The following is a 16,981-nucleotide window of genomic DNA, read 5'->3' as shown; positions in this document are numbered from 1 at the left end:
CAAATGATTTTAATCAGACATACTGATTCATATATGGATCAACTGTTCAAATTATTGATGCAACTTTAAGCTTGAATTGGATTTTATTGAGATCATTTTATTCACCATAAGTCCTATTCACAGATTGACTTACATCAACTACATTAATTTTCTTGATTTAATACCTTGACGTAAAGTGTTGTACATGTATGCATGTACATAATTAGAATTTGCAGTCCCATTGTTTTGATATTCCTGTTTTGGTTTTCAATGATTTCCTTAAACAGTGTGCTCAACATTTCTGTTGTGTTATTGAGTTAACATTTTGATGTGGCATTTCTTCTCCCATGATGCCAACAATTGGAAACAAATTAACAGTGTGTATTGTTTTCATGTACCTTGTCTACATATCATCAATATGTTTCTATACAAGCTAGGAATGATATCATTTTGTGCCATTTTTACTGAAGTACAAGTTTTCCTTTATGGTTGTAACACAAAGCATTGACCTTTTCAATGTATTTAACCACTGGCCATGGTTTGTCTTTTTTACAACAATATTGGGATCCACAATCAGTATTTTACTTCAGTTTGGTTTGAAATGTTCCTTGGAAATAAGAGTGCCATTTAGTTATGTGCAATCTACTGGCTATAATATAGTGATTCCTTTCCTATATAACACCAATATAAAATGCCTTATACATATCTTAAAGAGTAGTTGATGTTGGATAGATATCTATTGGATATTAATTGCCTGTTGTTCTAGTCACTATATTCATGTTTACCAAAAAACAGATCTAGTCATGATACATTCTCATTTGTACATGTATGTGCTTTAAATGTTTTGATGTTTTCTATGTCTGTTGTAAAATTGACCTCTCAATTTTAGTTGTGGGGGCGGGGATGTTGTATTCCTGTTTAAAGACATAGAAAGTGCATAAATAGTTGATTAATATTGATAAATTATATCATTACATTAACAAATTGTCAGGAACTTCGTATATAAAAATTCCGGAAATATTTTAGTCATTTCTAAAATTACAATCTCCCCAAGTCCGGATATTTTGTTATTATCTGTTTTGTACATTAGAGAAGAAAAGAAAAAATAAACATGGAAGCATGAAGAATGCCGCAACAAATTTTCGCTTTTTCGTTTTGATTTGCTACACAGATCATCGGAAAAATGAATACTAAATTCAAAATGATTTCTAAGCAAATGTTTTGTATTTTGCCGACACAGACACATTTTTGCTGGTGATCGCTTCTCATAACTTAGGACAAGTAGTTATGTGTTTTCACTGATTTGCAGCGGACTTGAAATAAACAAAAGACGGAAAATGTTTTTTTTTAAGGTTTTTGCATATCTGTTAATATTTTCATACATAGTAGCGTGAAAAGGGGTCCTGATATCAATTTTTCTTCATAATTTATTAATTTGCGGAAGATACCAACATCTTTTATTTATTGCATTACAATGTATCAATTTTGCAATGTAAACTTGAGTTTGATAATCTTTTTTTCATGCACTTGTCAAAATGGGTGTTATGAAAAAATGACATGATTTTTTGTGATATCCGAATTATCAGTCAAATCTGTAAACTAACAGTAACATCAAACTAATTTAAAATGTAATCAACAAACAATGCTATTTAGCGCTTGAATTTGAATTAAATAATTTCATAGGATTATAATTTGCAAATAATTACTTTATTCAATATGATTATTCATTCAATTAATTTTCAGATGTCTTGAATGTTGTACTGTTGTACCAGAAGAAATTGCCTCTCCAGTGAACAGGAATGATCAGGCATCGGATCCACTATGTATAGGTATAGTATGTTAAAAAAATAATGAATTTCCAAGCAATTCCCTATTACTATTTTCTTAGTGTGATAATGAAGGCGGACTGTTGATGAATTGTAATATTTTAACATCCCTGACTATTTCATACTTATATCTAAATACATAATTACATATTAAGTAATATACATATTAATAAAACTAGAGTACCGCAAGACAGAATGTTATATATGTCGTTATATTCTGTCCAGCTGGATGTTGCACTTTGGGGTTTGCTTGTTTTGTAGTTTGGAATATTTCTGGGTAGTGTATTGCAAGAAAGATCTTCGATAATATTAAGCTGAAGGAGTAAAAACATAACCATTGTTACTGAATAGAAATTAAGTTCATAAGTACAATTTTACTAGCTGTTTTAGTTGGGATTTCCTATTAAGTCATAGATGGAATAAATATCGTACAAAAAAATCTTTGAGGTTTAAATTGAAATTACATGGTAAAAACATTATTCATTTCTTATTTGCAGCTTCTGAAGTGGTTCCTTCTGCAGTATCTCGATCCAAGGACACATATATTCATTCTTCTTCAAATATCCAGGACCTCGAAAAACAAACGAATGAAATAGATGAAGTTTTCAAGTTAACTGGCAGTGAACGTCTTCACCATTATGCAAAGTGCAAGGACGTGCTTTTCCTTGACAAGCCATGACCCACAGCACCTATCCAAGGAAAAGCATCGTTTCAAGCATCACCTATTTTTTGATGATATAGCATACAGTGAGAAAACCACATGATGGTGGCTGGTTTATAAAGAAGAGGAAGGAATGTACTGCCTACTGTGTAAGAAGCACAACATAACGCATACAAATAAAACAGAAGTATTCAGTGGTGTGCCTGCCACCAGGTAGCGAAAAGAATCCATCCTTGACCACGTAAAATCAAAGGCCCATGAAACGGCGGAGCTGCAAGAGCTAGTCCAGAGAGTTTCCCCATTTCAGAAAGACATAGAAGAAAAAAGCTAAGTATGGAACCGAAGTATACCAGAATGCTTTCACAGCTTTATATTAGATTGCCAAGGAAGAACTTGAAAATACAAAATTCCAGTCACTACTGTCACTGCTGCGTGATCTTGGACTTGATAAAATGAAACACTTTAACCATGAGAGTGCCGGGTCTGTTAGGGAAATGCTACTTACTATTGGTGAAGTAACATGTGAAGAGGTACTGATGGAGCTACGAAATGCCAATAGTTATGATATTTTGATAGATGATGTCACAGACATAAGTGTTTGTTTTGTTCAGTATGTTGGAGAAGATGGAAAAGGCAAAGTGCGCTTCTTGTTTGTAGAAGATGTCTTAAAAAATTCTGATTCTGCAAATGCAGAAACAGTTGTAAAGGTCATATATGAAAAGCTTCAGTCTTTTGGTGTAGACAGGAGTAAACTTAGAAGTATTGTCACTGATGGTGCAGCAGATGGTGGCTAAAAATGGCGTAGCTGGAAGACTGAGGAGGGACAATCAGTGTATTATTAATGTACATAGTATTTGTCATAAACTTGCTCTTGCTTGTGCTGACACAGAATAAGTTGAAACTATTGGAAAAACCATGTCCAAAGGCCAACAAGAACAACATAATTAACTTGTTAGTCAACAATCATTCTGACGGCCTTGCTCACCTGCCAGGTGAAGTAAACGGAAAGGACATCAGTTTTGTGAAAGAGACTGGTGCAGTTATGGCATTGATTAGGGAAGATATAGTCGACCCTACACGAGTATTAGAGGGACAACGTCAGACTCTCTATACAGCCATCGGTCAGCCATTTTCTGCAAAATTGGCTGTAGTAGACATGAACACGCCATTCTTCAAGGGACATGCCTAAGTTAGGTTGGTACCTGAACTGGCCGTGGAGGCATTATTGGGTATAAACATTATGGACCGGAAAACCATCAACGTGGTTACCAGAGGAGAAAAACGTCAACAAGATAAAGAGGACACAGAGGCCTCTCAGAAAGGAACCATGGAGATCAACGGAAATTCTGAAGTGGCGGAAAACAATGTCCGGGAGAGTATGCTCAACTCACACGCCAATGACAGCGACGCAAATAAGGACACTGGAGATTCAGAATCTATAGCGACAACAAATGAGGAGTCAGAGGTCATCATTGAAAGAAATAACACCAAGGATATCTCAAAAATCAACGTGGAAACCCTAAGAGAGATGCAAATATCGGATTTGTGTCGTTAGCAAACTTAAGGCGAAAGGCAGCAGATTCTTCAGAGGAAGTTGATTCTGATGCCAATGCAATATTTTGGGAAAACTGTGTGCTTGAACGGAAATGGAAGGCAACAGATGGTGTGAGATCTGGTGTTCAGGTGATGTTACATGTAGATCTCAGGAATGAAGTAATCGAGCTAGCTCACAAGAGAGCGCTCGCAGGCCACCTGGGAGTCGAAAAAGCAAAGGAACGTATTCTCACATCATTCTACTGGCCAGGTGTTTTCAAGGATGTTACACAATATTGTAGGACTTGTGATGTTTGCCAGAAAGTGGCTAAGAGGCGTTGTGACGAAAAAGCGCCATTAGTGCAACCGCCGATAGTGGGTGAGCCCTTTTACGAGATCTCAGCTGACACCCTGATGGAAATGTTTTCACGCCTTGGATTTCCACAAGTGATTCTTACGGATCAAGGTTCTAATTTTACATCGGAGCTATTGAATAACCTGTATGAAATCACGGGTATCAGATGGATCACCGCACCTTCGTACCATTCACAAGCCAACGGAAAGGTTCAATGCTACACTGAAGGTCATCTTGAAAAGTTGTCAACAAGTAATAAAGAGGAATGGGACACCATTACTCTATGCACTTTTTGCGTACCGCGAAGTGCCTCTTGAGGAAACGGTTCTCGCCATTCGAGATGCTCTATGGTTGGCCAATTCGTGGTCCAATCCAGATTTTAGAGAAGAGACGGGTGAGGATGAAATTGATACCTCCCAGCCTACCTTCTTCAAGACAAGGAACATAATTGATGTCCAACACCAGTTTTCCTTCGATCCAGTCACCATTACAGTCCGTAATTTCTTATATGACAGGTGAGGCACCTAATGTGTCCTCGTACAGCAGCATTTCCTTACCTCTTGGTCTGAACCCTAAAACTCCAATTACTTGGTAACGAAATTTCTGTGGTCCCTAAACAGAAACAAATTCAAATTCGAAACATTGAACAATGGCTTCAGGCCTTTCACGTCTTTGCGGCCGTCTACGTTCACGGTCACGCGCATCACATTGCAGTCTGTTGAACTATGCATACACCAATCAGACAATTGCCAGGAGGTCAGGTTTTGCTGCAGCACAATTTTATGACTGCCAATTCCGATTGCTTATGCAATTTAATAACAACATTCGTTGAGACTCCATTAATCAGGAGCTCTATTTGCATGCATTAGCCATCAGTTTGAAACCTCAGAAACCAGTGCCCTTTCAGAACAACCCAGCCCACCCAAATGGTAATGGTAAGAGAATCAGGGGTCGGTGCTGGGAAGTTATGCAGTCAGGGTCATGTTCATATGGTGCACAATGTAGATTTCTCCATGCGTGCGCCAAATGTGGGGATTCCCATCACATCAGACAGTGTCGAAGACAGGGTAATAGATACCAATATAGAGCCCCTCAAACCAACGGAGGAAATCAAACTGAGTCCTCAAATAACCCGAAAGCCCAGCAAGCGACCTCTGTCCGCAGTAACGGCAACAACAGTCACAGAGGCCGTCCGGGCACCACCACTTTAAACTTCCTACCCCTATTCATATAGATATTTTACTACGGTATTTGTCAGGATATGATGAATCAAAAATGGATTTCTTACGTCAGAGTTTTTTACGTGGCTTTTCATTACATTATAGAGGTACCAGAACTGCTCGCGATTCCAAAAATCTTAAATCCGCAGATGAAAATCCATCGATTCTACAGGAAAAGATTAACAGAGAAATATCATTAGGCAGAATAGCAAGGCCGTTTGAGCCCCCACCATTTCCTAATTTCCATGTGTCACCTTTAGGACTGGTACCTAAAAAGAAAAAAATGAGTTTCGACTGATTCAAAACTTGTCTCATCCACCTGGTTTCTCAATTAACGATGGCATTTCACCCGAGGACTCTTCTGTTCAGTATCAAACAATTTCTGATGCTATTGCACTTGTGAAATATTTTGGACCTGGTACATTACTTGCCAAGTCTGATATTGAGAACGCTTTTCGTATTCTATCCATATCTCCACAGGATTATGAATTATTGGGTATGAAGATAGACGGCAAATACTACTTTGACAAATTCCTTCCTATGGGTTGTTCCATCTCTTGTAATTTGTTTGGGGAGCTGAGCACAGCTTTACATTGGTCCGTGACCAATCGTTTTAACGCGGCTGGCGTGGTACGTTTTAGGTGATTTCCTATTTGCCGGTCCTCCTAATTCAGACAAATGCAAAGCAGACCAAATTTCATTTCTGGCTTTATGTCGTAGAGTTGGTATTCCCATCAAGCAATCTAAAACTGTTCAGCCTACAACAACTATTACTTATCTTGGGGGTTGAGTTCTCCCCCTAGAAAAAGTTTGTAAAATAAATTCACTGCTGGCCAGTTTCTGTTCCCAGAAAAAAAAAAAGGTTACCCTTAGAGAGCTTCAGTCGCTTTTGGGTCTCCTAAATTTCGCTTGCTGTGTAGTACTTCCAGAGCGTCCATTTTTACGCCGTCTAACAGACTTATCATATCCGCTTAAATCGGGAAGCCCGGCTTGACATTTGTGCCTGGCAGCAATTCACCCATTCGTTTAATAGAGTTTTTCTCCTTCTCTCCAATCGTTGGGAAACATCTAAGCATCTTCATTTTTATACTGATGCTAGTGGGTTTGGGGCAGTTTTCAGTGATCAGTAGTTTTATGGGGAATGGCCAGAGAAACTGACTTCTCATCACATTACAATCAAAGAACTCTTTCCAATAGTTTTAGCAGTGGAACTATGGGGTGAATATTTGCAAAACAAATGTATTTTGTTTCATAGCGATAATGCCCCAGTTGTTTCCATTTTGACCAAACATTCTAGCAAGGATGCGGTCATCATGAAACTGGTACGTCGCTTGGTTGTTAAAGCTCTACAACTCAACATTCTTTTCTGTGCTGAGCACATTATGAGCAAGAGAAATATCTTGGCAGATACTTTATCTCGGTTGCGGGTACAAAACTTCCTAGAACTGGCTCCCCACATGTCAAACACTCCGGTTCCAGTGCCAACACATCGGTTGACCATCTGAATTATGTTGTCCGACATCTGCTGACGGCTATAGCACCCCATATGTTTAACGACCAGAAGTCTACCTCAACTAATAAGTCATGTGTAACAGCAGTGGAATATATTAATAAGTTAGCAGGTTATTTTGACCCTTCCCATTCATTTCTCATTAAAAAAATCCGAACAGCAATTCAACGGGGGTCTTACCAACCGGATTCCCGTTTACCAATTACTACATCTATCTTACAACGCCTGGTCAGTGCTCTCCCAGGCACATTCATACCCCACTACCAGCAGTGCCTACTCAAGGCCATGTATCTCCTGGCTTTCCATGCTTTCTTGCGAGTTGGTGAGATGACGGCCAATACCTTCAGTTGTCACACTTTACAGTTTTTTTCATAGTACAAATTTGTGTGATTTTAGTATCAGTCTTTATTTAGAATTATTTCCCATTTATTTTAAATAAAATTATATTTCATAGAAAAGAAACATGAAAAGAACAAATTTAATTTATTTATTATTCAGTTATCCTTTAGAATCTGTTTTACTAAAAAAAAAATATACATGTACGAACTTTGTACAAGCAGGTTATACTGAGGCTGTGAAATTCCAGCTTAAGTACTAAACAATAAGCCAAGTCCAGTCTCTAAAGAAATCATTATTTTCTTATATTTGAGATACTAGTTATACAAAAAATAGGTATTTCCTTGCTCATTGTTCGCATCAATTTTATCTTAATTCTACCTAGTAAACATGTCACCTTTGTACCTAACAAAGATAATTAAGCTATTGTGTACAGGTTTAAGCCATAGAGGAAATACTGTCAGTATACAAAACACTTACGTAACAAACCAGAATACTGGTCAGTTTAAACAGAGTTAAACGTGTCTAACCCACGCGGTCGCTGGGTGTGTCATTTGAGGCCCACGACAGGTTAATTACTATAATTCAAACAATCAAAAAATAGAAACCCCCCCTGGTCCCTCACCTGACCAAGACAGCCTGTTCAACTATCCGCGTCCCTGGCCGAAATCTTCACTTGAAACCAGGACGCCAAATAAATAACATCATCTTTAACAGCTGTCTTTGCGTATTTTCAGGTGAGCATACCTTATATTTGTTTCTTTTATTTTATATTATTTAGAATTTTAATTAAGATTTTATGTCATATATTTTGTATTTTATGATGTATTTTTATATGTATACATATCATTTTATTGATTAAGTTCATTTTATGTAGATATGTAATGAGATTTTGTTGTTCAGAATGTAACACATTATATCTATCATTTTATTGTTTTAGTTGTGTCGGTCAATTAGGACGAGTTACCATATCATTTTTTTAACAACAATTTTTTACCCAGAAATCGCATATCATACACTAAACTCAAGTTAGCTTCCTTTCTGAGTTTAAAATTTAATATGTAAATTATTGTAATTCTAAAAGTCAAAATTTTACTCTTGGATACCTGCAGACAAAATTACTGTTGTGTTTCCTAAAATTTAGTTCAGTGAAATAATTCAGTTGTCTCCCCTGCATTTCCGGCTTAAAAATGAAGCAAAACAACAGCATTTGTATTCGTGTAAACAATTTAAAAGACATGTCATCTTCTTCGACATGTTGGTTTTTACTCAGGTAATCACTAATTATACAGAATTTATTATGTGAATGCGATAACAGTGTAAATAGCGTAGATACAATGTATTTGTCTAGCGTTCTACACGCACGCTTTTATAGCACGTGCGCACAAAGCGCAGTTCACGTGTAGTACAGTTTAGATTAGTTTTTATACAAAATGTTTTTATGAGAAGAAGTCAGTTTGTTTATAAGCAAAATTATCCCGTGTACATAATCTGTTCTTTATCATTTCCAAGGTATTATATGATAAGAGAGATTTTTTGTAACCATGTATATTGTTCAGTAGGGCTCCCTATACCATGTCTGTTGATGACCGGAAGTGGTCAGTATTTCCGGAAGTAAATTTGTTTGACCGGAAGTCAGTCTCCAATGTAAACAAACATGGCTGTCCCCATGCTACACATGTCATACTTGTGTGTCTGTATATTTTCTATGATAATTTTATTATTCAAATATTTCCCATGTCAATGTATTGGTCTGTCATCTCCTTTTCACTTGCCAAATGACTTTACCACTTCTTTTTATAAATATTGTTTAAATGCTATTTTAATACATTTTTCATACCATTTTATTTGAGAATTATGCTAATTTTCCACTCATATCAATTTTGTTATCATAATGTTAATTCTCCAAAATTATAGATAAACAGAATAATTTTCTATAATTATCACATTTATGATCAACTTCCCTTTTTATCTTTTCAAGAGTTCAAACACTATGTATGTACATTTAAGTCCCTTGTAGTTCATTTCTTTGTAAATGGTACTCAGTTTATTAGTAGGATATCTTTGTATCCCAATAAACTAATATATACTAGAGATATTATTGTGAATGTATTTGTATGTATATGACTTGACTTGAAACCAGGACGCCAGATAAATAACATCATCTTTAACAGCTGTCTTTGCGTATTTTCAGAATCACCCAAAATCCAACATAATAGTTTGGGGATATTGCCATTGTTCAACAACCTAGTGGGGTTCCCCATAAAATAGAGATAACTTCAGGTCTTTCAAAGGCAACTGCAATATTCGTCCAATTGTTATAGCTATTGAACGAAAACAAGATACTTCCATTTGCCCGGTGTCTGCTTTGAGTCAGTATCTTAATATGCGGGGTACATATCCTGGTCACCTTTTTTTCTTTTCCAAACAATCAGCCAGTGACCTACCAGTATTTCTCTGAGTGCCTGAAGGAAACTTTCACGGCAGCTGGCATGGAGTCGAAAGGCTACACCAGTCATAGCTTGCGCATTGGGGCAGCTAGTACAGCGGCTGCACAAGGGGTATCTGATGAGGATATTCAACACATGGGCAGATGGAAGTCCCTTGCGTTTAAGCGCTGTATTACGTTACCAACATTTTTTGATAACATATTAGTATAGCAGATTCATTGATGATCGACCTTATTTTACATCAGCTTGAGCATTGGGACAAAGTTGAGCGTTTATTTTCACCAGATGTACAGTGAGTGTCAATGTTACTGACTATATGAAGTTTGTATTTTGATTAAAGGTTGTGCCATTCCAAGTACGGAAATCCAATTTGTTTTATCTATATTACTAGTAATTTGGGCATTGGGTCGAAGTTGACAATTTAATTTTTTGTTTGTTTGCTAACATGCATTTACATGACTGTGTATGTTGTTTACTGTTATCTATACTATGATTGTTCTAGTCAACTGCAATATCCCGATTGTCCGGTCAAAAGTGATCATTTAATTATGTTTATTGTCCATTATTGATGTATGTTCATTGCATTGTATCAAACTTTTGTATTTAATTTTCATTACGCTTTCATATTAGTCAATTAGAATAGTACTTATAGTTCAACTTGGGCATTGGGTCAAAGTTGACAATTTTAGTACAAATCTCTTTCGTTGACACTTGGAACTTTCCAGGGTTGCAATTTTAACATAATATTGTAAGAGGTGTAAACTTCAATTGGTAATTTTTTTCACTTGGGCATTGGTATGGTGTGGCTATAACAATTAAGATGTTATTGAGAATTTAATCTAGCTTTCATTATCTTTATTACTGTTTTGGTGACTGGATACAACTTTATCCTTTGACTTCAGGAAATTTAATGGCAGGACCACAATGTGTACCAACAGCATTCCATAGACTGGTTTTTTCTTGACTATTTTATGTCACAGATGTTACATACAGACCTGTTGTGTCTCGGGCATTGGGTCGGAGCTACAATTATGGTTTTTTTTTTTATTGTACATTTTTTTCGTAACTTTACATCTTTTCACGGACATGTTTTTTTCCCGTGGAATTACATATTCTCATTGTTTTCATTTTACAATTAGATTCATGCTAACCATCAAACTATTGTCGTGAGGGCTTCGGGTGGGGCATGCTGTTATTTATAATTTGTTAGAACACCATGGTGGCGTTTTTGATCCCCACCTAGGACCAAATGTCTTCTCATGTAAAATTTGTTGTTCATACTTGAAACTCTTGTTTCAAGTTCGTCGTTTATATATTAATAAACGGCCAATTTCAATCAAATCTGATCTTTTGTCTTGTCTTTTATGCTTATACATTTGGTCCAACTAGCTTGCCCTCACGACGGTCATGTATAAATATAGTGTAAGAATATTTATGCGTGCAAGTCAGTTTGTAGCATGCATAATAACATAAGTTTGAGCGCATGTTTAAGTTAGTGCACGTGAGTAAGAATGTAAATGAGTATATAATGTGTATGTTGCACAGTGACTGGGAAAGCCACGCGCCCTGCGCCATAGTCACATAATTACCGATAAGGGACTCTTACAGTGTCTGAAAGTACAAGCGTCTGCATGAATGTTGAATGGACTTCCGGTTGTCACCACGTTGAGGTAAGCCCTTATGCCTCCGAAGAAAAAAACTGAAGCTACACGGTGGCCAAAAAACTTTAACAACTTTTTTCAACAAATCTCTATCTCAATAATGGTGTTGCGATTTCTGTCGATGAAACGGACCATGACGATAGAGATCAAGTGGCGGTTTCTGCCGATCGCGGTAGCACTGACTGTGTACGTGGCGACGAAAATAATAATAATGTTGAAGTTTCTGCCACCAGTGTCGAGAGGACAAAACCCCGAAAAATACAAGAGTCATGGTCCAAAATATGGCCATGGCTCCTCTCCGTTGAAGGAGAACTTTTCTGTAATCACTGTGTGAAGTCAAAGAAAAAAAAGTGTTTACTACTGGTTGCAAAGTGTATAAAACAAGTTCCATGTCTCGACACCAGAGTCTTGATGAACACAAAGCTGCTGTCAATGACTTTCAACATGCAGTTGAAAATTTACACTCTGCAAAAGACAAAACTATGCTAAAATGTATAAGTACTGTGTTGTGGTTAGCTTCAGAAAATGTGCCTCTTGCAAAGTTTGAAAGCATGTTTAAGCTCTTCAAAGAACTAGAAGTACCTGATCTTGAACCATATCAAATAAATGATCGTGTGCATTGCGACAGCTATTACACCAGTTCAGAAATCCTGAATGCCATCAGCCAGGTTATAGATAATGACATAAATGACAAGATCAACAACTCCCCTTTCATAACTATTCTAGCAGATGAAAGTACTGATCTTGCCAATAAGAAGAGAATTACTCTAAATGCTCGCATAGTAGATAGTACTACATCAGTTGCAGAGACAATATCTTTACGTAATAAGGAATACGATGATGGAACAGGCATTGGAATTGCCACTGTTATTTTGGGAGACACGGGGTATTAGTAATGAGGAATCGATCGGCTTTGGATCGGATGGAGCTAGTGTTATGTCCGGCGACAACAAAGGTGTTAAAGGCATCCTAATGCAAAGACAACCACATCTGATTCACATTCACTGCATGGCACACCGCTTTGCATTGTGCACCAGTCAAGCTGCTGATACCGTGCCAGCTATTAAAAATTATCAACGTTAGATGACAAATGTGTATTATTACTTCAGCCAGTCCATAGAATTCAGCAGGTACTAGACAGCCCAGCTCTCAAATATAAGGAAGTACATGCAGTCCGTTGGCTATCAATATATCAGGCTGTTGAAGCAACTCATAGGACAATTGATCCTTTGATCAGCTACCTTCACCAAAGAGTGGCATCCAAAGACCCAAAATCCAAAGGCTTGCTCAAACAAATGGCTTCTGTTGATTTCATTTACATCACATACCTACTGATGGATACCTTAGCTATTGTGTCTAAACTGTGTCTGATATTCCAAGAAGCAGATCTAGATGTAGCTACTGCTAAGGTAAGTTTAAAAAAAATAAAAATTACACTTTAGTTTGGTTCAATAATGAACATTTGATTTCTTACAAAAAAAAATCATCAACTCTACATCTTAAAAATATCTTAAAATAAAATCATACAAATAATATAATTTCTTGACAATGATTATGTTTTAACATCAACTTGATATATATTAATGCAACAACATGTAAAAAAAATCATGTTATTCATATTTTAATTATGGTATAATCGTATTTCATTCATCACATGTGCATGCAGTCTGTTTACCATTTGCAGGTGGCTGTTGACAGCTGTTTGTCTGATCTAGAAGCCTACAAGGAGGGTAAGCAACTGTTAACAACACATTTAGAACACTATACTGAGGACGTTGCAAGAAATGGGAATGGGCAACTAATCTACAAGGAAACCGGACACCATTTATCTGACACACAAACAAACTTGCCAGGTGTTAAGAGTAATCTTATCAACTCTTTGATATCCAACATTAAAAAGAGGTGTGTATAAAATATGATTGGAATTAATATGTACATCTTCAAAATATCTAATATATAACTTCATTCATAATAATAATTATTAGGAATTATATTATTATCATAATTCACCTGAAAGATTTTATTATCCCTGAGGTTGAGTTCCAATAAAATAATTCACCTCAAATATTGCACAAATTTATATCACAGTTATGGTAATTTCCAATAATATTTCACATGTTTAAATTTGTCATTGTTTTTAAATCACAGATTTCCACAAAAGAACCTTGTTAATGCCTTCTATGCCCTGAGCATGAGGGGTATAAACTTAGGAACTGATGAAGCAGCCAGAGAATATGGAAATGATGAGATAGACCAAATATTACTGCACTTAGGGAATGAACAGGTGAATAAACTCATCATAGTTATTTTCTGAAAAATATTTAAACGAATTTTAGAAGAACCACATAAGGTCTTGTGCGTCTCTTGTTTTTGATGGAGACAATTTGGTGTTTACAGAAAGAATTATCAACCACTTTTGTAGTATTTTGTTCTTTTAGTATTCACTCAACACAGTTTTAAGTTATTTGATAATTCCATGAAATTTTAATCACTGGCTCCATTTCATCAGTCATCAGAAGCCTATGGAAATTAGGTGCGACTGCTGTATGACCTTATGCAAAATTTCTCATTACTCAGAGGTTCAAAGGCACAGTTGCTCTACCCAAGGTCAACAAAATCTCTGTGAAGGCTCAGTGGGGTAGGGCAAAGGAGATTGTAAGATCTATGAAATACCCAGTGGACAAGTTTGGAGAGCTCTGGCAGTTACTAACTACCTTCCACCACCAGGAACTAGACCAACTCATCAAGCTAGCCCAAATTGCCTTAATTCTTCCACTTCACACAGCTGATTGCGAGAGAACATTCAGCCAGCAGAATCAAATCTTAACTAAGCCAAGAGCAAATCTCAGTTCAGAGCATTTAGATCAGCTCATGAGAACCCGATTATTTACAAAAAGTGGGAGTCTCGTGAACAAAGAAAACGTGTTGAAGTTGTGGAAATTAAAAGCAAGGAAATGAACTTCTTGATGATTATTAACATTATGATATCCATTATGATCTCAATTTTGAACTCACTTAGTATACAGCATTTGTGTTTTAATTACCTGACTGCAATTCTGGTTGGATTCCGTCCGATATTATGAATTTGATCAAATCTAGTCATTTTAGTTTTACAGGTGACTGCCGAGTGAGCAGTTTATACTTATTTATGTTCTCAATAAAGAGACAAAAAAACAAAGCATGTCGCGAAATAATTGTCCTTAGCGAGAGTTATCGCCCCTGTTCTAAATCATGTGACCTAATAGAAAAAAAGAAGATGGAGTTACTGGCGGGGTTGCGACGAGATCCTTAAATTTGCACAAAAGACGGTCGACAGGTCAGTAATTACAAGTAAGTTCCGTTTTTTTTTTGTAATCAATGATGTTATTATTTAACAGTTTATCCCTCCCACTGGACTCGGTTGTTAATTCAGCTCCATTCGATTGAAAGTTTACCTTTTTATTCCAATTGATGCAGTGACTGCCAGTTACATACCCCAGGAAATACTGCCCGGCCTGAGGGAGAGGTTTCCCGTAATAGGTATTTGCGGAACGTCTCTTCTGTGGGACTACTGAGTCCTGACAAGGAAAGATTACCTCAGGCCGACACCCCCACCCCAATGGCCACCCCTAAAAAGTATATTGAAAATCCTACCTTTACCTGGGTCCATGGATCTGACATGGTGCAGTAATTACATATAATACATCTTGTAGAGCACTTTAGACCTAGCCTCGCCTTTCAATACACACATATCTACATGTGGTCGACGCTGGGGTTAGATATTCATTTTTAATTATAATTCATAATAGGCCTACATGTTACATGCCATGGTGTGGGCTAGGGTGTGTGTGTGGAGGGGGATATATATCAAGTATTAGATCTTTCAGATCAGTAGATCAATTTAAAGTTAATAAGTAGTTAACTTCGCTTGATAACAAGCATCAGATCTTGACAAATGTTTAAATTTTAACTCCATGGAAAATTCAGCGTGTTGTTAGGTAAATAGTACTGTAGTGAAACTGGACTGGGCAGATCAATTGTGACCAGTTAGCTCAATAAGTTGAGCATCGGTTTGGAGTTTGGAAGGTCCTGGGTTTGAGCCCGTGGGTCTGGCGGCCCATTTTTTCTGCTCCTGTGTTACAGAACAATACCCCATCCTTTAATGTTATAAGATAGCTATTGTTTTAGCATGTGTATTCATTTAAGCGATTAAAATAAAAGTGTTACTGATTTTTTTTTTTCCTTCAGTGAACTTAGTAAAGGTGAGAAGGCAACAAGTTCAAGCTCTGGAACATCTGGAATAAAGACAAAGTCAAGCGATATCTACTATCCAGTGACAATATTACAGCAAAATGACCAACGAAGTAGAGTCCACTAAATATATTATAATGCCATAAATCTTAAACAAGTTTGAACTAGTGCTCTAGTAACAGAGTAAAAGTGTCCTTCCATGTGTATATTTGTTATCAAAAATATATTCATAAATCAGGATTTGATTATTTCTGTAATTTTATTTGGAATAGATACTTCAATTTTACACATAGATTGTCCAGTGGTAGTCTCTCTCATAGTACTTGATTTTTCATTGTTTTAAATGATTGCTGCTGATATAAACACTTGCATCTGGTATTGATCTATCTCATGTGAGGGGTCAGATACAAAAATGTGACTGATATTAATTCTTCTTTTTGTAGGATACTCCCACAAATTTGATGAGTGGTTAGAGCGGGATGCAATTAAGGAGAGCAAAAGTACATGTATGATAAACAGCTTTTTGCTGCAGCAGCTGCAGGTACATGTACTGAGGGAGAAGCTATTTTAATGTAATATATAAACGTGTCTAATTGAGTTGAAAGGGAAATGTGGACAAGGACATATTTGTACTGAATTCAATCTTAACTGTTTAAATATAAGCAACTTTGGTATAAATTTTTTTCCTGATGATTCCAGGTTTGAGCTTAGGGCTGAAATCAGAGGCACTAGTGCGCTGTAGTAAAACAAGACTTTATTTACAAGCTGATAACATTTTTTTTTCTCCTATTTACATGAAACTTGGTAGATGATGAAAGTCTTTAAACCCAGAGGTCAAGGTCAAATTTTCTGTCTTTCACTAGTAGAGATAGTCAGAATTAAACAAAGAGTCAAGTGACTAAGGTCAAGGTCACCAGGTCAAAAATGAAGTCACTGGTTTAAGGGAATATTTTTTTTATCTTCTATGACAAACATTTTGTTATTGCATAATCATGCAAAGTTCATTTGGGTCCAAAGATCATGGATAAGGAGGATATGTGCTCTGACTTGGCACTCATTGTGATAATAGTAATTTTGTCAAACAGCATACAGGTTTTTGTTAAGTGTTAATCAGTAGTTACAGCAAGGCACTATGACATATCTTTTTAGGGCTTTTCCAGTAAAACATCTACCTGACCCCAGGACTCCAGAATGAATTGCTCCTGTCCATGGTTGGGTTT

The 16,981-nt window shown here is 36.6% G+C and overlaps 1 pseudogene; it reads left to right on the top strand.

The window, feature by feature from the left end:
* Positions 1-11,505: 11,505 nt before the first annotated feature.
* LOC132564595 (zinc finger protein 862-like) lies at positions 11,506-12,973 on the top strand (annotated as a pseudogene).
* The last annotated feature ends 4,008 nt before the right edge of the window (positions 12,974-16,981 follow it).

The sequence above is a fragment of the Ylistrum balloti genome, unplaced genomic scaffold, assembly GCF_031769215.1.
Source record: "Ylistrum balloti isolate Yb309-2 unplaced genomic scaffold, AGI_CSIRO_Ybal_v1 Utg372382, whole genome shotgun sequence".
In the NCBI taxonomy this organism is placed as follows: Eukaryota; Metazoa; Mollusca; class Bivalvia; order Pectinida; family Pectinidae; genus Ylistrum; species Ylistrum balloti.
Note: the sequence above shows the minus strand (reverse complement) of the source record. Positions and strands in the feature narration are given on the sequence as shown.